The sequence below is a fragment of the Podarcis liolepis genome (assembly GCF_965112155.1).
Source record: "Podarcis liolepis genome assembly, chromosome: 16".
NCBI classification, from domain to species: Eukaryota; Metazoa; Chordata; class Lepidosauria; order Squamata; family Lacertidae; genus Podarcis; species Podarcis liolepis.
The window spans coordinates 13,246,093-13,271,911 of record NC_139567.1 but is presented as its reverse complement, the minus strand read 5'-3'; the positions used below and the strand labels follow the sequence as shown (position 1 = coordinate 13,271,911).

At 43.6% G+C, this 25,819-nt stretch overlaps 2 long non-coding RNA genes across 2 annotated transcripts; both read right to left on the bottom strand.

Moving 5' to 3' along the window:
* Window positions 1-594: 594 nt before the first annotated feature.
* LOC310695839 lies at window positions 595-6,188 on the bottom strand. Its single transcript, XR_014520272.1, has 3 exons — window positions 5,846-6,188; window positions 3,358-3,477; window positions 595-778 (listed from the first exon to the last, which is right to left on the bottom strand). It is a non-coding gene; the product is annotated as an uncharacterized lncRNA (long non-coding RNA).
* Window positions 6,189-9,395: 3,207 nt separating this feature from the next.
* Window positions 9,396-15,377, bottom strand: LOC310695886. Its single transcript, XR_014520335.1, has 2 exons — window positions 15,267-15,377; window positions 9,396-9,928 (listed from the first exon to the last, which is right to left on the bottom strand). It is a non-coding gene; the product is annotated as an uncharacterized lncRNA (long non-coding RNA).
* Window positions 15,378-25,819: the final 10,442 nt, after the last annotated feature.

Here is a 25,819-nt window from a genome sequence, read left to right as displayed (position 1 = left end):
AGAAGAAACTGTAACAGCTTTTTCTGAGCAAGCAAGTTGTCTATTCTATTCTATTCTATTCTATTCTATTCTATTCTATTCTATTCTATTCTATTCTATTCTATTCTATTCTATTCTATTCTATTCTACCTTCTACCTCAGTGAATCATTGTGCATCAAATTTCACCGGTTCTCATTGTGCATGTGCTGTTAAGAGCCATGTGTGAACATAGCATTGGGGGAACTTCAGACCTGGGGAACCACTGTGCTTGACCCTCAAAACTTTCTCCAAGCCACACACCTCATCAGTTTCCATGAGTGTTTTTGCCTGACTGGAGTGTTCCTTGAAACTCTGATAATGGCCTCTTGCTTGTCTGAAAGGAGGATGGGGTGTGTGTGTGTGTGTGTGTGTGTGTGTGTGTGTGTGTATGCATGGAGTTTAGTCTACTGCATAAAGGTAAAATTTACAGTAATTGTTCTCTCAGGACCTGCCCACCACGAGTCTGTGGCTCCTGGAATAATGCCCGGAAGGGAAAGTGGTCTTGAGGCTGAGAAAGGTTCCCAACCTTTGCATCCATAAGTCTGCTACTGTGGAAATTCAGGCAAAAACATAAATTCATTCCCAATAAAGATTTATTCTTTATCTCTCTGCTCAGAACTATTTATTTATTGTGCCACATGTTGTGTGTGTTGCAAAGGTTTCTCACGCAACACATCATTTTCTCATCGCGTTGACTTTTCATATTCTTTATGCTGCGACAAACCACAGAGCATCCCCGATCCACACTTGAGGTGGCTCCTGGATAAAAGAGAAAGAAAGACAAAAATGTACCATAGGACACCCCAACTTGATAAGCGTATTTCCCCCGAAAAAACCTTTCCTCCCTTACCATCTAATCACAAGTAGGATTAGGAAGGGTCTAACACATTCATTGCCATTGTGAGCGACACCCTTGGGATATTCCAGGGTGCTGGGTCCCTGCCCATGGGTGCTTTGGGTTGATATTGGAGCTGAGTTGCCCTTGCCTCTTCCCTGAGAACTGCATGCATTCCAGATAATAATAATAATAATAATAATAATAATAATAATAATAATAATATATTATTTATACCCCACCCATCTGGCTGGGCTTCCAACAAAATATTAAAATACAGTAATGCATCAAACATTAAAAGTTTCCCTTAACAGGGCTGCCTTCAGCTGCCTTCTATATGTCATATAGTTGTTTATTTCCTTGACATCTGATGGGAGGGTGTTCCACAGGGCGGGTGCCACTATCGAGAAGGCCCTCTGCCTGGTTCCCTGTAACTGTAACTGCCAGAAGGCCCTCGGCACTGGACCTCAGTGTGCGGGTAGAATGACGGAGGTGGAGACACTCCTTCAGATATATGGACCGAGATGTCTCCTGGTAGACAATGGCCCAACAGACTTGCAAGATTAAAGCAAAAAACAAAAAAAACCCCAGTCATGTGGAGTTTCATTTTTTTTTTAATAGTAAGCAACAACAAGCTAAATAAATTGCATTAATGATAACTATAACAGGATTAGCAGAAATGCCTCAGTTAGTACAGTGGGGAGGTTAGCTCTGAAAGGTCCTCCTGAGCTTCCTTTGGGTACATTCAATAGACATGTGATATGACATTTCTAGACTTGTGTCTCCCTCTCCTGTAACAAACTTCAGCCATTTACAGAGGACAAACTCTTACCAATTACAGCCATACCTTGGGTTGAAGTAGCTTCGGGAGAAGTATTTTTGGGTTGCACGCTGTGGCGACCTGGAAGTAACAGAGCACGTTACTTCCGGGTTTCACAGCTCGCGCATGCGCAGGCGGTCAAGATGAGGTCACATGCATGCGTGGAAGCGGGTTGCATTCGCTTCTGGATGCGAAGGGGCTCCGGAACGAATCCTGTTCGCATCTTTAGTGGAATGCAACCTTAACACACATTCCCCCCCCCATTTCCTATTTCTATTTTTTCAGTTGAGATAGCGAGGTGGCAGGGTTTTCATGGCAAATCACCTATGTATTTAACAGTACAGGTGACAAGCAAATATCTACCTAGAGCCAGTGTAGTGTAGTGGTTAAGAGCAGTAGTCTCGTAATCTGGGGAACCGGGTTCGCGTCTCCGCTCCTCCACATGCATCTGCTGGGTGACCTTGGGTCAGTCACACTTCTTTGAAGTCTCTCAGCCCCACTCACCTCACAGAGTGTTTGTTGTGGGGGAGGAAGGGAAAGGAGAATGTTAGCCGCTTTGAGACTCCTTAAAGGGAGTGAAAGGCAGGATATCAAATCCAAACTCTTCTTCTTCTTCTATCTTGGGACGCGGGTGGCACTGTGGTCTAAACCACTGAGCCTCTTGAGCTTGTCAATTGAAAGGTTGGTGGTTCGAATCCGCATGATAGGGTGAGCTCCCATTGCTCTGTCCCAGCTTCTGCCAGCCTAGCAGTTCGAAAGCATGCCAGTGCGAGTAGATAAATAGGTACCAATATGGCAGGAAAGTAAACATCGTTTCTGTGCACTCTGGCTTCTGTCCCACTGTTCCATTGTGCCAGAGGCAGTATAGTCATGCTGGCCACATGATCCAGAAAGCTGTCTGTGGACAAATGCCCGCTCCCTTAGCCTGAAAGTAGGATGAGCTCTGCAACCCCATAGTCACCTTTGACTGAACCTAACCATCCAGGGGTTCTTTACATTACCTTACCTACCTATCTTGCAGTCTTTTGAAAGAGAGAGTCTGGAAACTGGTATGCTTGTATAGTGATATACAAAGGGTATATATCGGTATAGAGAAGCAGCTATTCAATCGATAGACAAATTAAACATGCCAAGGATGACCATTCTTGAAAGATTGGAGTAAATATACAAGTTATCTGAAAGACAATTGTAACCAACTGACTACGCTTGTAGGACTACAAGAAGTTTTGTAAGGAGAACTATATGAAATATTGCAGAAACGATTTATGAGAATGGATTTTAAGCTATGGATTATTAAAAGTAATAGTTAGGTTCAAATATAAGATTAAGAGATGAGGTTTGAAAATCATTAGATGTGGTTGATGGAAGTCTCAGGCTAAAATAGCCAAAATGTTGTATAAGATGAGATGAGATTATATGTTCTGTTTGGGAAAATATGTAAAAACTAATAAAAATGTATATTAATAAAAAATAAATAACATGTCAAGGGTGAGTGGCACAGCCCCCCAACATCAGTAGGTCTTCACCAATAGGAGGCAACATCAGAAAGTGCTTTCTGTATGTCTGCAGCAAGATCTTGCAAAATGTATTTTAAGAACAAGATGGATTATAACTATTCCAGGAGAATTCTCTTTCCATTGTGTGTGCAGGATCCCAAAAGTAATCATTGCCTCCTGAACTCACCTTCAACCTTCAGCCGGGAATAGCAGAATCTCCACAATCTCGCTGAGCATGTTTTTTCTTCATGCGTACAGGTGTTATCTTGTGCAACTTTTTTACATTCCAGGCACTTTGGAGCTCCAGCTGAGCCAGATGAAGAGAAAGGGAAAACATTCAGTGAGTGGCTACTAAGAATGGGAAAATGTGTCATCATCTCTTAGAGTAATCAAATGAAACTTTAACACATGGCGTGATAAAAAGTCTGTAATTTTATCAAGACAAATTACTTGTGGTTTACTGTTGTAGCAATTGTTTTCTAAAAAATTATTTTCTGTACCATGAAAATGAATGAAAACAGGAAAGAAAGAAAGAAAGAAAGAAAGAAAGAAAGAAAGAAAGAAAGAAAGAAAGAAAGAAAATGGCTCCCCAAGCTAGAACAGGCAACAGCCATAGCTGCATGAAAAGCAGCACACTCGACAAGGGATCAGGAGAAGTTCTCTTATGCACAAAGTGGGGTGGAGCTATCTAAGATTCTGACCCCCCCCCCAAAAAACCCTTCAAAGCCATGGTTCAGCCATCACAGGAGAGAGCAATGATGACCTTTCGGCGCATGGTCAAAGCCTCCCCTCAGAAACCCCTTTAACGGGAAACCCTGGTATCACCGCTTCAAAGAGGAAGGGGGTGTGGGTCACTGCTGCACGCACCCCCCATTCAGGATGATAGACAAAGGATTCCGCCCAAGGCCTGATACCGCCAAAGTTGTGACGTTTTGCTACGGGAAAGGCAAAACCTGCCAACACACTCAGCAAGAGATCAGGGGAAGTTCTCTTATGCTCAAAGTGGGGTGGAGCTATCCAAGATTCTGACCCCCCCCCCACACACAAAAACCCTTCAAAGCCATGGTTCAGTCTTTCTCCTGTCACAGGAGGGAATCAGTAGCATCAATATATTTCCAATTACTGAGAGCCTTCTGTCAACCTTCTCTGCTTAGCCAGTCTAAAATCTCTAGCAATGGATCCCTTTTGACTAGAAAAAGCTAGGGAGAAAATGTCCGTGCCCACTTGTCCCTGCTTTTCTCATTGTTAGAAACCATGCCTCAAGGCACATAGCCTAAGCTCAGGCAGCAGGAGCCACACGAGCAGCAGATCCCAGTGTAGATCTTTCTCTGCCCTGCCCCCTGTTCCTGATGTAGATCTTCAACCACCCCGTCTTCCCTGACAGAGAGGGGGTTCACTTCTGGTGCCAACATGTCTTGGGCCAGACCTGGGTACTTGATTTCAGAGGGAATCTATTTTTCTCCAATGGGGGATGAAGGAAAGAGAGAATTCTGGAAGCTTCAGTTGAAATTACAAGCTGTCCAGTATACCGTATTTTTTGCTCTATAAGACTCAGTTTTTCCCTCCTAAAAAGTAAGGGGAAACGTGTGTGCATCTTATGGAGCGAATGCAGGCTGCGCAGATATCCCAGAAGCCAGAACAGCAAGAGGGATTGCTGCTTTCACTGTGCAGCGATCCCTTTTGCTGTTCTGGCTTCTGAGATTCAGTATATTTTTTTTCTTGTTTTCCTCCTCCAAAAGCTAGGTGCGTCTTGTGGTCTGGTGCGTCTTATAGAGCGAAAAATACAGTAATTTTCTTTACATTTAAGTGTAGAATGCTCTACCTGGGCTTTTTGTGGTGAGGAGGGAGGCAAACATTTAAGTTTCACGCGACACATTTTAACATGGTCTGATAAAAATAAAATTAAACTTTATTACTGAGCATTTGCTCAAGCAAACTTGGGCCTTGGGATAAAAATGGTTCCTCACTCCTGCTATAATTAATCTTGGTTTTTACAAATAGCTTGATATATTATAGGCCAGTGGTGTCCAAACTTCTTTCAAAGAGGGCCAGATTTGATGAAGTGAAGGGCCTTGGGGGCTGACCAAAGGCCAACCAAATTTTTTTTAGGATTGAAGTTGTTGAGCTGCTTTTTTGGAGTTGGAGCTGTGAGGGACTTTACCCAAGGAAATAAACTGCCACAGGGGCTGGTGGGCCGGATTAGGGCCCCAAAACGGATGGAATATAGGCCATCCAAATGTCCAGTTAGGTATCCAAATGAAGGTGGCACTTATGAAAAGTGTGTTCAAATGCAGCCAGGGCGTTAATGTTTTCAGACCCCTGTGTAATAGAGAGTGGGTGTTTATCTTTGATGGTCAACATACCATCTTAAAAGAAGCATGCCCCCCTTTCCCCCATGCAAGCCCCCAACTTGCAAGAGCGCCTTCACACTTAGAAAGGCTGAGCATATGGCAAAGGGTAAGAAATTGTGCAGGGAGTCTCCACTGCTAAAGAAGATTCTCCACTATTATTTGAGATGCATTTGTTACTATTATTCTCCACTACAGCAGTAAGCTATAGCAGCTTCAACAAGCACTGGGGTTCTCAAGACTAGGTGGTCTGAGTTAACTCAGCTCTCCCCAATGGCTTTTGTCCAAGCAGGTCCCTTTTACAACCCTTTGTTCTTCTTGACTTACCAGCATGAAGGTAGAGCAGGGCTAAGAAGCCTATTGCCAGAACGTTGCTCATCTTTTCGTTTCTTTCTTCCAAGGAAGGAACAAAAGCCGAGGACCTCAAAGTCAAATAAAAGCAACCGGTGAGACATTGCAGCCTCTTTGCTCTGGGTGATGGGAAGCAAATTCTGGAGGACTTCATTTTACAACCTTGACCCTGGTGAGTTTCCTTTTCTTTTTTTTAAAAGAGCTTTATGAGGGCGAAGAACAGTTAGAGACTCGTGTAGATTTGGCAGGCTTGCCGTGTACTTGAAGAAAAATGGTGTGGGTGTCATGCCTGAAACAATCTTACTGTCTTCATGTGGTTGAGGTTAGAACTGTGTGTTTTTATCACCGACCATTAGGGAATGGGAAAGAAATTCCATTCAGTTCACATTCAAAGCCCAAACCAGCAAATTTGGAGCAATAAGAGAACCAAGATGTAGTCATTCTCTGAAATTTGTCCTTGTCCAAAGTTTGCAATGCAGCTCTCCCACCAGTGTTTATAAAATGCACGTTTATGGGAAATGAGTGCATAAAAATGAATATATTAGTAAAAATACCAAAATATTAGAAGATGTGACGGGATGTGTAGATCAAGGTGTGATCTCAGGATACAAAGGCATCCTGAGATATCCGACAAGCTGGAGTGCATAAGAAAGATCAAATCTGATATAGGTCTTTAGCTTTAGGAACTGTGTCTAGATAGGGAAAACTGGATTATGTTTACATCTATGTTTGTTTGGCTGTACTTTTGCTCCATTAGGAGAAATTGCTTGTATGCATTGTAAACTGTCTTATGTTTAAACCTTTTTGTTTCTAAGAACAACTTTTTTATCCCATTAGTAAAGTGTTGATTTTGTTTCATCAATGACTTGTGATCTCCATTAATATTTCACTCCATGCTCAAGAGTCAAAGTCTAGGCCATCTTCAGGGTTCTGGAGGAGAAATGAGGAGAAGAAAGGAGGTTTTAAGCTGTGCTATTTTTCTACAGGGATGTGGGTGGCGCTGTGGGTTAAACCACAGAGCCTAGGACTTGCCAATCAGAAGGCTGGCGGTTCGAATCCCTGCGACAGAGTGAGCTCCCGTTGCTCGGTTCCTGCTCCTGCCAACCTAGCAGTTTGAAAGCATGTCAAAGTGCAAGTAGATACGGTAAATAGGTACGACTCCAGTGGGAAGGTAAACGGCATTTCCGTCCACTGCTCTGGTTCGCCAGAAGCAGCTTAGACATGCTGGCCACATGACCTGGAAGCTGTACTCCAGCTCCCTCGACCAATAAAGCGAGATGAGCACCGCAACCCCAGAGTCAGCCACGACTGGACTTAATGGTCAGGGGTCCCTTTACCTTTACTATTTTTCTAGAACAAGAGGTGCCGGAACTCACCATGAACACCTCCCTTGTTCTCTCATAATGGAAATAGCACCAATCTGGGGGGGGGGGGAGCTCTGGTTTTATGGGTGATTGGTAAAAGGCATCCTGTAGGAAACAAACTTTTTCACCTGGTGGCAGAAAGAGACTAATGGGAAGGGTGGGCAAGCAAGCAGAGAGAGAACACCCTGTTTTAGCTAGATCCCCCTTCCCCTCAGATTCCGCACCCAGGGAAGCTGTGGTGCCATGACTGGCATGTTTTTCATGTACATTTAAAAACAGGTTGAAAAATCTGTAGCACCTGGAAGTAACCAACTCAGAGAAGTATGAAATCTAAAGGATAACTATGTCTTCATCTGTGCATTAGTGTGGAAGGTATAAGGTAAAAAAGTAAAGGTAAAGGACCCCTGGACGGTTAAGTCCAGTCCAAGGCATCTATGGGGTGCGGTGCTCATCTTGCTTCAGGCTGAGGGAGTTGGTGTTTGTCCGCAGGCACCTTTCCAGGCCATGTGGCCAGCATGACTAAACTGCTTCCGGTGCAATGGGACACTGTGACGGAAGGCAGAGCACACGGAAACGCTATTTACCTTCCCGCCACAGCGTACCTATTTATCTACTCGCACTGGTATGCTTTTGAACTGCTAGGTTTGCAGGAGCTGGGAAAGAGCAACGGGAGCTCACCCCATCGCATGGATTCAAACCACCGACCTTCTGATCAGCAATCCCAAGAGTCTTTGTGGTTTAGACCGCAGCGCCACCCGCCATGGAAGGTATAATGTAGGTTAGTTTGCTTTAAAATGTGAACCAAACAAAATTATCTTCCCTCTGTATCTTGCAGCATTTTCAGTGGCGAAAATTTCCCAGTCTCCATGTTAAGGTGACAAGAGGAATGTATGGTTGGAAACCCCATTTCCCCTCTCCCATGACATCTTATTTTGTCCTGAGATGTATGGTAAAGAGACTGATGACCTGAAAACACAAACAGGCGTGACCTATAAACATAGCTTTTGTACCTACAAACAAGGGAATTTCTGAAGTGATAAATGAGTGGATTGTTCCAGTCTTTCAAAGTAGCTACCATGTGTCAGGTACATGATGAGTTACTTCCACCTGGCAGGTGTATAGACAGCAAGCAATAGCAGTGAGCTCTGACCAAACACAAAGAAAACAATAAGGTTTAGGTCCCATGCTGGGAGGAACATCCTAAGAATCAGGCTGGTGAAACGCTATGTCAGGTTGCCCCATGATTCTCTTCCATCACTCAAGGTCTGTAACAGGAAGTTGGCCAAACATTTGATTTTGGTGTGGGACTCTATCTATGATACAAAAAAAGATGAAGTGAGTACTCTCTTTAAAACAATATCTAGGCACAACAAAGAAGTGTTTCAGTTAAATGCATTGTAAACCTCATACACGGTGTGGGTTAAACCACAGAGCCTAGGACTTGCCGATCAGAAGGTCGGCGGTTCGAATCCCCGTGACGGGGTGAGCTCCCGTTGCTCAGTCCCTGCTCCTGCCAACCTAGAAGTTCGAAAGCACATCAAAGTTCAAGTAGATAAATAGGTACCGCTCCAGCGGGAAGGTAAACGGTGTTTCTTTGCGCTGCTCTGGTTCGCCAGAAGTGGCTTAGTCATGCTGGCCACATGACCCGGAAGCTGTACGCCGGCTCCATCGGCCAATAAAGCGAGATGAGCGCCGCAACCCCAGAGTCGGTCACGACTGGACCTAATGGTCAGGGGTCCCTTTACAAACCTCATACAGGAAAATCCGGTAGGGAAAGATGGGAGTCCACAGCGCCATCTGGTGTCACAGTGTTATATCACATATATATCACATATAAAACAATTTTTCTTTACTGATCTAGCTGAGTTCCTAGTTCAATATATTTTTGTGACTGTCATTGCCAATGAGGGGCATCTCCAGGTTTTAGGAGGCCCTTGGCAAAGTGTCCTTGTGGGCCTCTCCTCATAGCTGTCAACTTTTCCCTTTTCTTGCGAGGAATCCTATTCGGAATAATGGAATTTCCCTTTAAAAAAGGGAAACATTGACAGCTATGCCTCTCCTACTCTGGTGGGTTTATCTAACAATGATGTTGGTGATCTAATCTGTCTTGAAAATTGCACTTTAGAAACCCAGTGAGTCAGGGGGTATAGCATAACTATTGATCAAGACCAACTGCTTTGATATTTTATTACAATCAAGTAGTATATAAATCTTGTGAAATTATATGCATTAATCAGGCTGCAGTAGAAATTAATTCATTGGCTTATTGATACACACTGCTTCATCCAGAAAATGGATGAAGGAGAAAATATTATGAACTTTGAAGAATGATGTAGGGAAACATAAAGGGATAAAGGGAAACATTATATAGCATTTACAAAGTAAAACGGATTAAAAATGGCATAAATGTAACATGTAATTCCGTTGACAAAGTAATGCAAGCAAGATGGGTTGTGAATGGGAGTAGGGGAGAGAATGGGCACATTGCTACACAAGCTCCCAGAATCCCCGTCTCAAACCATTGTTATGCTATGTTATGTTATTATTAGCTCTGATGGGACATCATGGGGCCAGATATTTTCCGTATTGCAGAAATTAGTTTGACAGCACCAGGTAAGATTCCTATAGTGTGCATCTCGTCGTAGATGAATACAATTACCAACGCATCCTCGGTCCACGAACAGCGTTGCATCATCTGTGCCCATGAAAAGAGACAAAAATAGAGAAGAGTCAGCCTTGGGTGGCAACGAATTTGTGGTGGAAATATTTCAAACATTCCCGAATGTGAGATAACTCTATTTGGACAGGCATACAAAAATGTAGTTATGGTTTCCTAAGTACAACTGCTACCGCTAATATTTGAGGAGGTTCAAAAACAAACACTTCTCCAGAGAGGTATATAATTTAGATAAAAAAGTTGGCTTCCAGGTGGAAAAATCAAAGTTGGAAACAGAATTGTTAGACCCCAATACCAAGATTCTTTCATGAATGTATAACTTGCTGTTAAAATGGAATACTCAGGATGAAACAGTTAAATCTGCTATGATTAAATGGGCACAGGACGTTGGTCATAAAATTATGTTTGCTGACTGGGAACAGTTGTGGACCACAGGTATGAAATTTACGGCATGTAATGCCCTAAGAGAGAATATTATGAAAATGATTTATAGGTGGTACATGACACCAGTCAAGCTTGCAAAAATCTACCATTTGCCCAATAATAAATGTTGGAAATGTAAAGAGACTGAGGGTACATTCTTTCACCTTTGGTGGACGTGCCCAAGGATTAAGGCTTTCTGGGAAATGATATATAATGAATTGAAAAAGGTATTTAAATATACCTTCCTGAAGAAACCAGAGGCCTTTCTCCTGGGCATCGTCAGCCAATTGGTGTTAAAGAAGGATAGAACTTTCTTTATGTATGCAGCAGCAGCAGCAAGACTACTCATCGCGAAGTATTGGAAGACACAGGAGCTACCCACACTGGAAGAATGGCAGATGAGGGTCATGGACTATATGGAATTGACGGAGATGACTGGCAGAATCCGGGACCAGGGAGAAGAGTCGGTGGAGGAAGATTGGAAGAAGTTTAAAGATTACCTGCAGAAGCACTGTAAAATTAAAGAATGTTGAAATGACGTTTGATTGGAAATAAGTGGTACTGGTAAAGAGATGCTTAAGGAAATGTAAATAGGGATTGATAATTGGAAATGGACATTTATAATAATCGATTAATATATGGAGTAAGGATGAACATTAGAGGGTAAGGATTTGCTGAATTTAATATTTGAACTGGAATACAAAATGGGGGGTGTGAGGAGGTCAAGAAACTAGTGAAGAAAATATAAGATTTGAAAATATTAATCTATTTTTAGTTTTGATTTTTGGTTTTTCTTCCTGTCCTTATTCTTTATTCTTTATTTTTGATTTTTTCTCTTTTCTTCTATCAACTGTATTTCTACTGTGTATTTTTTATTTGTTATGTTTTTGTAGTTTAAATGTTGGAATTTGTTTTTATTGTCTGTGAAATATTAATAAATATCATTGTAATAAAAAACAAAAACAAACACTTCTCCAATTGCATTAATTCACTTTGCATCCCCCTTTACAGGAATTCAGGAGTCGCCTGATTAGGACACCCAGGTTTGCTGCTGTCACACATCTAATTTGGCCTCAGAGTTGCAGTGCGGGCATTCCACACAGGATTAACTCGGCACATATGGCGTTCAGCAAGGGTGAATCCACAGCAAAGTGCTCCACAAGTCAGCACTTTGAAAGGGGCTTCTGAAGTTCCAACAATGCTTTCAAAGAGGCTTGGTGAGATTTGGCTGCCAGCTGATTGTTGGGTCTTTAGGTGCCCCATGCAAAGCACTATCTTTGTAAGACCCATGTGGGCAAAAAAAGGTCAACTGGTGTCATTGTGACATCAGCATTTGTGGCTAGTGCCCATCGAAAGCAGACAGGCCAACAGTAGGTGAACACAGAGCCAATGATAGGCAGACCAAGCTTTAGTTTCTGCAATGGGGGATGACTACAGATCCCAGTTTGTTGACATCAAATAAAGACATGGCTCTAGTTCAGGGGTCAGCAACCTTTTTCAGCTGTGGACTGGTCCACCGTCCCTCAGACCATGTGGTGGACGAGACTATTTTTTTTGGGGGGGGGAATAAACGAATTCCTATGCCCCACAAATAACCCATAGATGCATTTTAAATAAAAGCACACATTCTACTGTACTCATGTAAAAACACCAGGCAGGCCCCACATTTTAAATAAATGCATTTTAAATAAAAGGGCACATTCTACTCATGTAAATGCATTTTAAATAAAAGGGCACATTCTACTCATGTAAAAACACACTGATTCCCGGGCCTTAGAAGGCGATTGGGCTGCATCCAGCCCCCGGGCCTTAGGTTGTCTACTTCTGCTCTAGTTTATCTAGCTATCTGTGCCTTTCCCTTTTCTTCTGGTCTGTGGTGGTTGGTGCTCTTTGGGGCTGGTGGGGCAGCAAGCAGGGAGCTCTGACAGTAAGTGAAACCAGAGTTCATGGAAGAGAGCCAATTCAAGTGTCCTCCCCCCTCAATCCTCCTCCTCATTGAGATTCAGGAGGAGGAAGCTGACCCCCCCCCCAGTTTCACCCTCTGGACTGTTTGTAATTAAGAAGGCAGGTGTTATGTACTGAGTTGATCCAAAAAAGCAGCAGTCTGATTGGTCCTAGAACAATAGGATTCAGAATGCAGCAGTCTGATTGGTCCTAAACAATAGGGTCCAGAATGCAGCAGTCTGATTGGTCCTAGAACAATGCAGCAGTATGATTGGTCCGCAGGAGCCACCCAATCCAGCTCCAGGTGGAAGTGAATCCGCTACCTGATTGGCCTATAGGAGAATCCCCAGAATTAGCCAATCACATGCGACCCATTGTGTAAATAATGTATAGAAAGCAGATATTTTGGGGGAACTTTCATTCCTCACTACTATGAGCTGAATAAAGAGCATGAAATCCATACTCGACTCCGAGTATATTTCAGCAGGGCAAGTGAGGGCTGGCTGAGGGCAGACTGAGTTTGGTGGGGCAGTGTCTCCTTGGCCCTAATAGGCCAGCCTTCACTGGGGATCAGGTGACTGAAAGTAGGATAACTCTGTTCACCTGTCAAAACCTGGTCTGCAATGGCTGAGGGAGATAATAATCTGGCTTGCCAGTCAAATCCAACTCCCCATCCCATTTTCCCTTTAAGACTCACCATAGCTCACCATTCTGTTGTAACAATACCCAGTGCTTTCAGTAATACAGGTGAATTTGTGTTTTACGCATTGATTGTCTGGTTGTACATCTTCACAGCCATGACACATGAGATCTCTGCTATTCGCTTTTACCTCTGAGGGGGGGAATTCAATACACTGATTAACTATGCAGTCCCACCAACCACTGTTCACGCAGCAGGTGATGTGATGTCATCAGTGCCATTTTTCTAGAAAAAGAGGGGCCGGAACTCACCATGAAACACCTCTCTCATTCTCTTAGAATGGCACTGGCATCCACCTGAAAGTTCTGACTGGAAAAAAATAATCTCTGGGTGTGACCAATACATGTCCACACAACTAGAGTTCTCCTACAAGAGAGGGGAACCTGAATAGACCCGAGTCTTCCTTCACACACTGAAGCTCTTAACACAGAGTCCCTTCATCCACTGCTGTGGGACATGTTCACTGAACACCACAGTGAGGGGGCAAACCTAGCCCGATTAGGCCTAGCCTCTTGCTCATTTAGTACTAAGACAGGGGTGGGGAACAGGACCCGGCTGGCAAGACAGACCTTGGTTTCCCTACCCTTGGGGGCCCATATCAAGAGGTGAACAGAAACTGCCTAGCCAAACAGGGCTTGAAGTGACTGCTAATGTTCAGCTCTGCTTTTCTGCTGGGATCAGTATTGCAGCTGATCCTTTTATGCTGAAAGCCAGTGCCAATCAGCTGATTGCCAGTTCACAATCAGGAGCATGCTTCAAGCCCCCCTGCATTGCACATTGGCAGCCACATTGCTACCTGACCAGCACCTGATGTCACATATCACATCAAGTGTGGGGCGGGGGGGGGTGTAAAAAGGTAAAGGTAAAGGAACCCTGACAGTTAAGTCCAGTCGCAGATGACTCTGGGGTTGTGGTGCTCATCTCGCTTTACAGTACAAGACAAGGGAGCCAGTGTTTGTCCGCAGACAGTTTTTCCGGGTCATGTGGCCAAATTAGACTGAGCTGCTTCTGGTGCAACGGAACACCGTGACGGAAACCAGAGTGCACGGAAACACTGTTTACCTTCCTGCCGGAGCAGTACCTATTTATCTACTTGTACTTTTTGGCATGCTTTCGAACTGCTAGGTTGGCAGGAGCTGGGACCAAGCAATGGGAGCTCACCCTGTTGTGGGGATTCAAACCGCCGACCTTCTGATCACCAAGCCCAAGAGGCTCAGTAGTTTATACCACAGCAGTCTGGGGTAAATGGTCCCAGGGGAGAAATGGGGACTCATGGCATGTCCAGTTAGGCCGGGGGGGCAGACATCCCCACCCCCACTAAGAGAATATAAGCTTGTTCCTCTTGTTGGGTCTCCTAAAAGGGGGTGACTATATAACCCCATTCACTTCCTCTTCTGTTAGTGGGGCAGTGAAGCGATTGTACCAGCTGTTCTATTTCAGTCCCAGTGTGGGATCTCCTTTCTGGTGCTTCTGGCAGGAACCTGTGGAAGAATGGCTAGTGGCCAACAGACCTGCCTAGGAATTGGCTTTGAAAGTGGCTGCTCTAAACCTGGCTTGCTGGGAATTGCAAGAAGGCAGGAGAAGATGTGCAGAACTGCCTGCATTTCAGTGCCAGGTGCAAGAGAAAGCATAGTTTGTGCTCCTTGATGTTACAAAACAGCCATCACAAATGTAGCTTTTCCTATCAAGGGTGGAAAAGATGCCTTTACATTGGAATTCTAAAACAAGGGGCTATGACCTTTAGAACTGGCTCAACAGAATACCTTTGGGAACAAGAATCTGTTTGTTATGGATACAATGTGGCATATATTAGATTTTTGTAATTGAAAATGAATAAAAAATATTTTCAAAAAGGAACAATAATCTGTTTATAGTGAATCTCTCTCTCTCTCTCTCTCTCTCTCTCTCTCTCTCTCTCTCGTGTGTGTGTGTGTGTGTGTGTTGCAAGTGACCTTTTGTTTTCCAATCATTTCCCCCCTTGATTTTTGAGTGTATGGTGAATTGGACTTTGCATTCCTGCCTATCTGCTTGCCTGCATATGTGTATATGGCAAGTTGCAAAGCTGGGTTCACACCACAGCTATTATCACTCTGAAAAATGTTCCCATAGCTTATGACTTCAACTTTCACTGAAAGATCTTTGTGAAAGATTCACAGCTTAATCCTAAGGGTGCTTACTCAGAACGAAGTCCTACTGAACTCACTGAGACTTTTTCTCAAAAAGGTTTGCACAGCCTTGCGGTTTTAGTGGCAATGACACCTCATTTGGACTGAGCAGACAAAGACTTACCAATGGTCTCCAAGCAGAGAGCAACTAAGAAACTGACAGCTGGCATCTTGTACCACATCTTCATTCCACTGATTCAAAATGTGGGACGAAGTTGCAGCAATAACAGAGAATCCAAAAGTCAGCCAAAGAATGAAGTGCTATTTATGGTCAAGGTTATAAACTGGATTGTAGGATGAATGGAGGTGGGTTTATATATTGGATCTTAAGCAGTAATCTATTAAAAATATCAATGTGCAAATTCATTACTGAAACACAAGGCCCCTCATATCTCATGCCCTTGGTAGGAATAATCTGTAACTCAAAGTGGTGGTAAAATATTCACTTACAAGTAGCATGCTGTGATTTCTAAAACCAGAAGAATTCCAGATCATTAGAACTTATCCCCGCTTAGAATCATAAAATTGTAGAGTTGGAAGGGACCCCAAGGGTCTTCTACAACCCCCTACAGTGTAGGAATAAAAACAGCTGTAATCCAGATAAATGCAGAAGTGGTCTGGTAGGATTTTGTTAAGGTCAAGCATTATTGAGTCTACAAAACCATGAACTTATTGGATAAGGAAAGAACATATAAAAGGCAAGTTGCAGAAAACGGCCATTTCATCAAGGGAGAAAGGGGTGGGGTGGGGATGCTAAATCTTAGCCTTATCCTGCCTGAGTCTCAAAATTCATGTGATGGCTCAGTTCTTCTCCCCTTGACAACGGCGCTGTAGTGGCAAATTCAGAAGTGCTGAAGTGGGGTAGTCACAGCTGTGCCCTGTTACAACCATGCACCTCATACATCCTTCTAATATTATACTTTATTTTACAATTATACAGTAATAATAATTTGGGGTGCAGCAATCAATGTATGTTTTGCCTTTGAAGTAGATCTATTCATCTGTTATAAGACCCAAGATCTTATGGCGAAGGGGGGGGGGTATATAAATGTATATACAGTGGTACCTCGGGTTAAGTACTTAATTCGTTCCAGAGGTCTGTTCTTAACCTGAAGCACCACTTTAGCTAATGGGGCCTCCTGCTACTGCCGCGCCACCGGAGCCCGATTTCTGTTCTTATCCTGAAGCAAAGTTCTTAACCTGAAGCACTATTTCTGGGTTAGCGAAGTGTGTAACCTGAAGCGTATGTAACCTGAAGCATATGTAACCCAAGGTACCACTGTAAATAACATAATAAACAAAGCTGTTATGAGAAGGAAAAAATGGACATAGGGAAAAACCAGGAGCACTGTCCTGAACTCCTTGAAGCATGGGCAGAATAATAATAATAATAAAATGAATAAAATGTCTCTGTAAAGTTTAGTTAGTGGGTTGTAACAATAATAAGCATTTCTCTGTCCAGTGTACCTATCACCTGGGATTTGGAGAGGCTTCTGTTTGAGTTATAAAGTTTTAAGCATATATGACTCACAGCTTGATTCTGTCAATGTTCATTCAGAATTAAATCCCACAGAGCTCATCACAAGGTGCTGCATTGTAGTGCAACCAACTGTTGTATGGATGCCCGAGAATTCTGGCAAAAACAACAACAAACAGAAGTGCAAATTGCCAATGTTCATTTTCTCTCTCTCAAGTCCGGAACAGAAATCAATCCAGTGAATGCCAGTTAACTGTTGTTGTTGCTTTCAGTCCAAAAATGTTGCATAACTGGTGGTCTTTCTCCCTTCATTGCATGGGATCTTTTTGCTTCTGGTACTTTGTATATTATTATTATTATTATTATTATTATTATTATTATTATTATTATTACTACTACTACTATTATTACTACTATTACTACTACTACTACTACTACTACTACTAATAATAATAATAATATTTCTTTACTGCCCTATACCTGGAGGTTTCAGGGAGGTTCACAGAACAAAATCAAAATATAAAACCACAATATATATAACAATATATATAATCAGAATAAAAACAACAACCTAATAACATCCCCCTGAAAAAAAACACCCACATTTTAAAAGAGCAAAGGATGTCAATCAAATCAACCAAAGGCCTGGTTAAAAAGGAACGCTTTTGCCTGGTTTTTGCCTAAAGGTGTATAATGAAGGCATCCCACAGACGGGGAACCATTGCAGAGAAGGATCATTCTCGTGTTGCCACCCTCCAGACCTCTCGAGGAGGAGGTACATGAAGGAGGGCCTCAGAAGATGATCAGGTAGGTTCATATGGAAAGATGATAACATCACTTTTAATCCAAACTGGCAGAGGAAGAAACAGAAAATGTAATTCTTAGATGATGAATAAATGGATCACTTTGTTCCCCCTTCAAAAGGTTGAACATTCACAGAGGGACCCACACATTTTATTTCTCCCGCAGGTGTTTGCTAGATCTGCCAAATACATGAAGGTGCCTATCTCTTCTATCTTCAGTAAGATTTCAGTCAAACTCCCAACTGTGGCCCGGTTGGGGCCTGCCTGCCTGCCTTTCCCATCCTCTAGTGTAGGAGGTGCTCAGCAATTCACTTGCTGCCTGTAGCCATCAGATTGCTTTCCTTCTCCAACCTAACTTTTCAGGATGAGCACAAAGTCTATGACTCTGGGGCTCCTTTTTCTGCTTTGCTTTGAACTAGGTAAATTGCCAACAGAAAACCCAAAGTCCTCCTCCTCCTGCTGCTGCTGCTGCTCAAGAAGCTTTTCTGTTGATACAATAGCAGGCTGAGGATAGAAAGCATCTTGAAGAAATGGTAGCTGTGGAACGGTTAGTTCCAGAAGACAAAATAAGGACCCTCGAATCCCTCCCACAAAATAGTGGCAGTTTGCAGACACAATAAGTGTGCATAGGACCTCAGTCAATATGAGGTTTCAGCTCAGTCCTGGAAACTGCTTCTAGTGCACCTGCCGTACAGATCCCCTGACATGACATAGATGAGTCCTTAAGGAGATGCTTTCTATTTTCTGCAGAATCTTTGTTGCTTCTCCATTCTAAGTGACCATCTTTAATGACTCCCCTTCCCTCTGCTGCTTTACACAGATGAAGCTATCCAATGCCATGTCTGTGACAATGTGAAGCAAGACAACACCTGTTTCCATAAATCATACATCTGTTCTGGGGGCATTACAGAAAGCTGCTTCACTCGGAGAGTTTCTCTAGGTGAGTCTTAAGAGGAGAGGTTGGAGGTTCCATGAAAGACCAGCCATGCAATTGGTTGCTCTAATGCTGGTCAGAACACAGTTTTATCCTGATACTAAGGAGGGGTGAATCTCTCAATTGCAGTTTCTCATTTTCCCAGTTTTAGGGTTGCATCCCATGCTAGTCCTGCTCAGAGCAGACCCTCTGAAGTTAAGAGACATGGCCACCTTGGGCCCATTCATTTCAACGGGTCTACACTGAGTAGGTTAGTGGAATATTTTTCTGTATTTGACTTCTTAACATTTCCCCATCAATTTCTGAATTCTTTTAAATCCCCATCAAAAAAATTCCACAATATACACATTTTTGCAAACTGTTCTGGTGAATATACACTCTTTTTGCAAAGCAATTTCCCCTAATAGAATGTATTTTATTTTCACCAATATATGCACACTTTGCACTAGCAGATGCATGTTTGCACAGATATGCAGCACCCTTCCAGGTTAGAGGGGTGGGGAGAGGGAGTTACAGTTCTCCATAAAAATTCCATCTCTCTGATCAAGGGATCAATCTACTCACGTCTGGCTTCAGGAGATTGTTTGTGGTGCTGGGCTAGAGAGACAGAATAAGGATTCTGTTAGTGCACGACCTGCCCTGCTCCTCTGTAACCTACCTGACCAAGTTGACAGAGGTGGTCTCAAATATGGTGTTGGAGAACCCTCACACATGTTGTTGGGGGACCTCAAAATCCAAGCCGAGGCTGCCTCAGATGAACTGGCTCAGGACTTCGTAGCCCCCATGACAACCATAGGGCTGTCTCAGTACCTCAATTATCTAGCACATGTAGTGGGGCATACCCTCAACCTGGTCTTTGACACAAAGCAGACTGGTAATACTCTTTTGATTGGGAGGCTCGTTGTGAGTCCATTATCAGGGATGGATGGAGTGAATGTAGCTACAGCAGTCGGCAAGAATGGGGGACCCATTGAGTTGGTCCACCCTCAGAGACTGATGGAATCTGATGGATTCTTGAATGGATTCCTCTGAGGGATTTCCTGGCTGGCATGGCTGGCACTCCTGCTGAGGCTCTTGCCTCACTGTGGGATGGTGAGATGCCAAGAGCCCCTGACTCGATCACCACTGAGCAGCTTTGCTGTTACTGTGGAACATGTAGATCACCTTGGTATTCTAGTGACCTGCATGCAACGAAGCAAGGGGATTGGAGGTTAGAGGGTAGATGGTGCAAGACTAGGTCCAAACCTAACCGAGGTGGCACCACTGTGCCTACCACATGGTGGTGGAGGTGGCAAAGGAGAAGAAAGCTTACTTCTCTGCTACCATTGCGTCTTCAAGTAGATGTTCAACAGAGCTTTTCTGAGTGATGAATGGGCTTTTCTCAGCTGGCCAAGAGAAGGTTCCTCTGACACTCTAGGAGGCCTGATGTAACCACTTTGCCAGGCTCTTTGGGGACAAAATCACTCAGATTTGGACAGTGTTAGATGCCATAGTTAGAGCAAGTAGGTGTCTAGAGCAAAGTCTGTTCCATCTAAGCTGGGTCAGTTTATATTGTTGTGGACGAGCTGTTGGAAGAAGTGTGGCTGATCACCGTGACCCTTGCCCATTTGAGCTTCTTGGAGGTAGCCATAGCAGGTTGACTGGGTGGGTCTAGTGAGTGATTAATGCTTCCATGGAGGTGGGAAGTACCATTTGTCTTGAGGGAGGCATAAAATAAAACAGAATGATATACAGAGATTTCATTCCTTTCTGCTCCCTGCAGCCCTCTGGCCAGAGAGATAAGCTCACAGACTCCCACAGACACTGGCGGACACTGAATCTTTCCTCCCACAGACATGCCCAGATAAAGAAATCTGGGGAGAATTCTCATTCCTAAGCAGAGTTGGCTCAAGTACAGATCTCCCCGAAGGATCATTTCAAGTTTATTTTGGAATCCACCAAAAATAAATACACTGTCATCCCATTGAGACTTCTGCTCAGGGTGACATAAAACTCTTTCTTACTGAAGGTGGCTGGTGAGGAAGCACACATGTCCCAAGCCTCATAATTTGGGGGAAGTAACAGTGACCATTAACCAAATGTTGCAGCTCCATCCCCAGCGTGAAACACCAGGCACCTTCACAGCAGTGCATCTCTTGGAAGTGTGCACTGCCAGCTTCTTCCACTTGAGGGCTTTGCATGCCTCACAACTGCTTCTCTCTCTGCCTCCTTCCTTAGGACCGGTGGTCGTGAAGATTCAGCGAGGCTGTGGTTCCACCTGCTATACAGTTGTTAACAAGCTCCGCTTCCGTAAAATAGAGTTCTTGTGCTGCAAGAAAAGCTTCTGCAATACCCATAACATCTGGCCTGAGACCCCAGACAAGAATATTCCATGGACTTTCTGAATATGAAACAACACAAGAAGAGCCCTGCTGGATAAAATCAAAGACCTCTAGACCATTTCCCACAGTGAGCAACCAGTTGTCTCTGGGAGACCAGTCAGCACAATGTGAGGACTCTTAATCTCAGGGTTGTGAGTTTGAGCTCCATTTGGGCAAAATATTCCTGCATTGCAAGGGGTTGGACTGGATGACCCTTGTGGTCCTTTCTTCCCCAGTTCAGATGTTAATTTGAGCTGGAGAAGAATTTAATGGCTTGCAGAGCTCCCCTGTCACTTGAAGCAGGTTTTGCAAATCCCATAGCTGGAGAACTTCAGCAACATCTCACACCACAACATGACATAGGGAGCGGGTTGTAACATTTGTTATTAATGGCAGCGTCACCAACCAAGAGTTGTTTGTTGTACTCACACAACCCAATTCCAAACAGCATATACAAAAGGCCACAGGATTGCCATGATTTTAAAAAGTCAACATCCACATGGGACCTAGGATATGGTTACCAGACGTCCCCGTTTCCCGGGGACAGTCCCCGGATTTACAAATCTGTCCCTGGACAAAACCCATCCCCGGAATGTCCCCGGATTTCGTTTAATGTCCCTGGGTTTATATTTTAAGTGTTGTAGATTTATTAGTAGGGAATAAATGTTGTGTGATTGGTTCAACGGCACAAGACACATCATATGGGGACTTCCGGTGAGGCAAAATGGTGGGCGCCATGACAGTGAGCAGCTCCTGAAGCCAGCCAGAGCCAACTGCGCTACCAGGCTGGCTCTGGGCTGCTGAGACTGCCACTGCTGAGAGGGAACTGGGGACGCCTGGCGTGTCAACTGGGGAAACCGCTGACCACCAACCCCCGTGACCCAAATCGAGCCGGGAGTGAGAGCACCTGGCCACCCGGCTGATGGCCCAGTGGTGCTCCGGGGCCAGTAAAACCCCTGGAGCTGATGCAGAGAGAAGGAGGAGAGGAGAAGGAGAAGGAGGAGAGAGAAAGAGGATGGAGAAAAAAGAGGGGAGCCCTGACCTTCTGCGCTGCCGCTGCCGCTGAGGAGGAGAGGTAGGAGAGCACTGGGAGGGCAAGGACCTGTGGCCAAGCCCAGGCCCAATCCGAGCCTACTCCACGGGGGCTAGTGCCCTAAGAGGGCAGGCCAGGGCCCAGAGGAAGGCCGCACAACAGAGGAGACCACAGAAGAGAAGATATTACTTATTTTATTTTATTTTATTTTTAAAAATTAATAACTTTTTTTCGTTTTAAAAAAAAAGTGTCCCCGAATTCTTTGAAAAAAATCTGGTAACCTTAACCTAGGACAGGGGTCTGCAACCCGTGGCTCCGGAGCCGCATGTGGCTCTTTTACACCTTTGCCACGGCTCCGGGATGGATACTAGTGAGGGGAGGAGGCGCATTGTGCGCCCCGACACTCCCCACTGTGGCGGGCGCTGTACTGGCTGTGACGTCGCATGGGGGCAGTGCGTGCGTTAGTCACCTTCCCACCCGCTGTCAGATCGGAGGGCAGCAGCGTGCATGCTTTAAATGTTGCAATGGTTTTGCGGCTCCCAGGTGTTTTTTTCTTCGGAAACGGGTCCAAGTGGCTCTTTTTGTCTTAAAGGTTGCAGACCCCTGACCTAGGATAACATGACCCCTATTGATGAATGGCCTTCATCTTCATCTTGAGTGAAGCTAGCCTAATACTAGCCAGCTGCTAGTCATGATGGCTACATTCCACCTCCACTGTCAGAGGCAGTATGGGAAGTTGTGGGAAGTCACAAATGGGGAAAGCACCCTTGCATTCTGGTCCTCCTTTGGCGTGCCTCATAGCCATCTGGTTGGTCACTGCGAGAACAGGATGCTGGTCTAGACTGGACTCTGGCCTCATCCACCACTCCTAGTCCTCTATTAGGTTGAATCTGAAATTCCAACTTTGCATTTTCACAGATTTCACAGACTCCAAATACGATTTAAGAGGGCTAAGAACCTAGAGAATTAGTAAAGCAGTTGCACTGTCTCACCAAGTCAGAAAATTACCTCTGCAGCCAAGAAAACCTGATGAGATTCTAATGCTAGCTGGGACAGGGTTACTGCCTACATCCAGACATTTCTCTTAAAATATCTCCAAGTCCTTGCTACAGACCATGCTATTGTCCTTGGGTAGAATGGGGCATTCTGACCTCTGTGCAATTGAATTCAAGGACAGCTTTTTGGCAGCTCAGGGTGTTGTGAAACTACAAAGACAAATGCCTTGGGTTTCTGTGGTCCACCCAGGATGAGAAATCTTTCTTTTTTCCCTTTAATGTGATTACTCTGGTGCTAACAAGCCAACTCTAATATCAGTGAAGGTTTGCCCCTCAGCCCACCCTGTGCAGAGGTTTAGCCTTCTAGTCTGGTCCCCATCTCTGACCTGGTCAATAGTTTGGATATGATGCTTTATTATTTCTTTCCCATCTCCAGGTATTATTACACAGAAGCTGATTTTTTAAATAGATCATTACCTCAAGCCACTGCATTTTGTTAGTTCCTATTGCAAACCAGCACATATATATTTTTTTACAAAATCTGGGCCCTTTAACTTCCGTCAGACTCAGAGCAGATCTATACTATGTACCTTTTCTCCTTTTTTTGGAAAATCAGGTTAACAATCCTGGCTCCCCCCCCCCCAATAATCCTGTGAATTACAATTTATTGAATAAATGAGACTCTTTAAAGATTTCTGCACACCAGGATTCCCTGAGGAATTACAAATAAACTGGTGCAAGGCTGCAATTGAGATATGCCATCATTAATACAATATCAAATATGAGCTAACTTTCAACAAAAGAATTTGACTTTACCCTCATTTTTCATCAGTGACAATATTGTTATTGTTATTGTTATTGTTATTGTTATTGTTATTTGCATGCACATCTTGGAGGCAAGCACATCAGTGAAAAAATAGTTAAATGTGTTTTTAAAAACACTAAAAACAATTAAAAGCATCTTAAAGCAATCAAAAAACTATAAAACATTAAAAACAAAAATTATTAGTTGCTTTATACCAAAAGAAAGTCTCAAAGCAACTTAACATTACAAGTAACTAAATCATGTACAGTGGTACCTCGCAAGACGAATGCCTCGCAAGACGAAAGAGTTTTTCATTTTTTTAGTTGCTTCGCAAGACGAATTTCCCTATGGGCTTGCTTCACAAGACGAAAACGTCTTGCAAGTTTGTTTCCTTTTTCTTAAAACCGTTAATACCGTTAAAACCGTGCTTCGCAAGACGAAAAATTCGCAAGACGAAAAAACTCTCAGAACAAATTAATTTCGTCTTGCGAGGCTCCACTGTATTTGGATATGCCTGCTGCAACAGATCAGTTTTCTTTTCTTTTTTAATTCAATCTTTCTTGGTTTATAAACAGCACAGACACACAAAGAAGAAAAAAGCAGCACATAACTCACAAAAGAAAAAAAGAAAAGAAAACAGTACCATGAGAAAACACAAAAATACTTCAGCCATCGACTTTTGACCTCCTTGGTGTGGGTTCTTGGTTTCCTTGTAACTTGCCTCTATTTTTCAATAAACTTAGCCCGTATTATATCTTATTTGTGTTCTTTATACCTGGTGCAATTCCGAGAGTTATTCAAAGCATTCTAAAGTTTTAATATGGGGACAATGTTCTTTTAAATATTGCCTATAAATCTTCCATTCCTTTTTAAACTTTTGGGTCGGTCGATCCCTGATCTTTTCCATCACATTCGCTAATTCCATATATTCAAGCAGTTTAACTTGCCTCTCCTCCTTTGATGGAACATACCGTATTTTTATATATATATATATATATATATATATATATATATATATATATATATATAATTTTTATTGGGTTTTCATAGTTTATATAGACATAACACAAACACACAAACACAAAGACAAACATGCATAATTTCAAAACCTTATTTTTTTAAACTACTTTCCATGACTTCCCCGCACCTCCCCTTCTTGCATCCTGATTCCAATAGTTAACTCAGCAAGTTCTTATTTTTATTTTTCGCCTTATAGGACGCACTTTTCCCCAAAAAATGAAGTGGAAATGTGTGTGCGTCTTATGGGGCAAATGCAGGCTTTCGCTGAAGCCTGGAGAGCAAGAGGCGTCGGTGCGGCTCTCCAGGCTTCGCGCAGCTCTCCGCAAGCCATGGGAGCCCGGCGCTGGGCTCCCACGGCTTGTGGAGAGTTGCCTGCATGCCGAAGCCTGGGCGCGCTGAGCTCAGTGCACCCAGGCTTCGAGCTTCCCGCAGCTCTCCTCAAGCAGTGGGAGCCCGGCGCTGGGCTCCCACGGCTTGCGAAGAGCTGCCTGTTCTGGGGGCTGGGGTCGGGGGAATTCCCCCCCCCCTTATTTCCCCCCCAAAAAACTAGGTGTGCCTTATGGTCCGGTGCGTCCTATGGGGTGAAAAATACGGTATTTTCAACAGATATCTACTGAAGATTCCTCCCTAATGTCAACAGGCAGAAAATTCCAGGCCACACTAAAGGAACTATTCCTTCCAGTGGTGTTAACCTGAATAAAATATGGAGTGAGGGGCAGGTAAGCCCCAACCCACATAATCACATGCACACTACCTGAATGACAATGCCCATCAACTTGGGGGGTGGAGCCCCTCAAATATTTTATAGGGTGCATGTGAAGGGACCTCAGCCCCATGAGTTGGCTTCTATGATTTCTTATGAATGCAGAATAAACCCAGTGAAACTTGCATGAAGATGGGTGAGAAATTTGGTTAAGTCTGCCCTTTCATAAGAACCCATCTAATTCACATGTCCTGAAAACAATGCATGAATCAAAAGGAAACTATCGTTCAGAATCCATGCTTCTCAGGATTTTGTAATACAGTCACCCAATTAAGAATGCATATAAAAATTTGTATATTAAAGGAAAATGTGCACAGAAGGACAAACATAAGTGAAAATACAATGTATAAGGGGAAAGTCCTTGATGAGTGTATTATGAAAAATTATATTAAAAGGTGGCAAATATTAGGAGAAATGCTATAACTTCTTTTTGCGAGGACTTTTAAAGAAAACCATAAAGTTGTACTGAAATATGGTCAAGATTTGG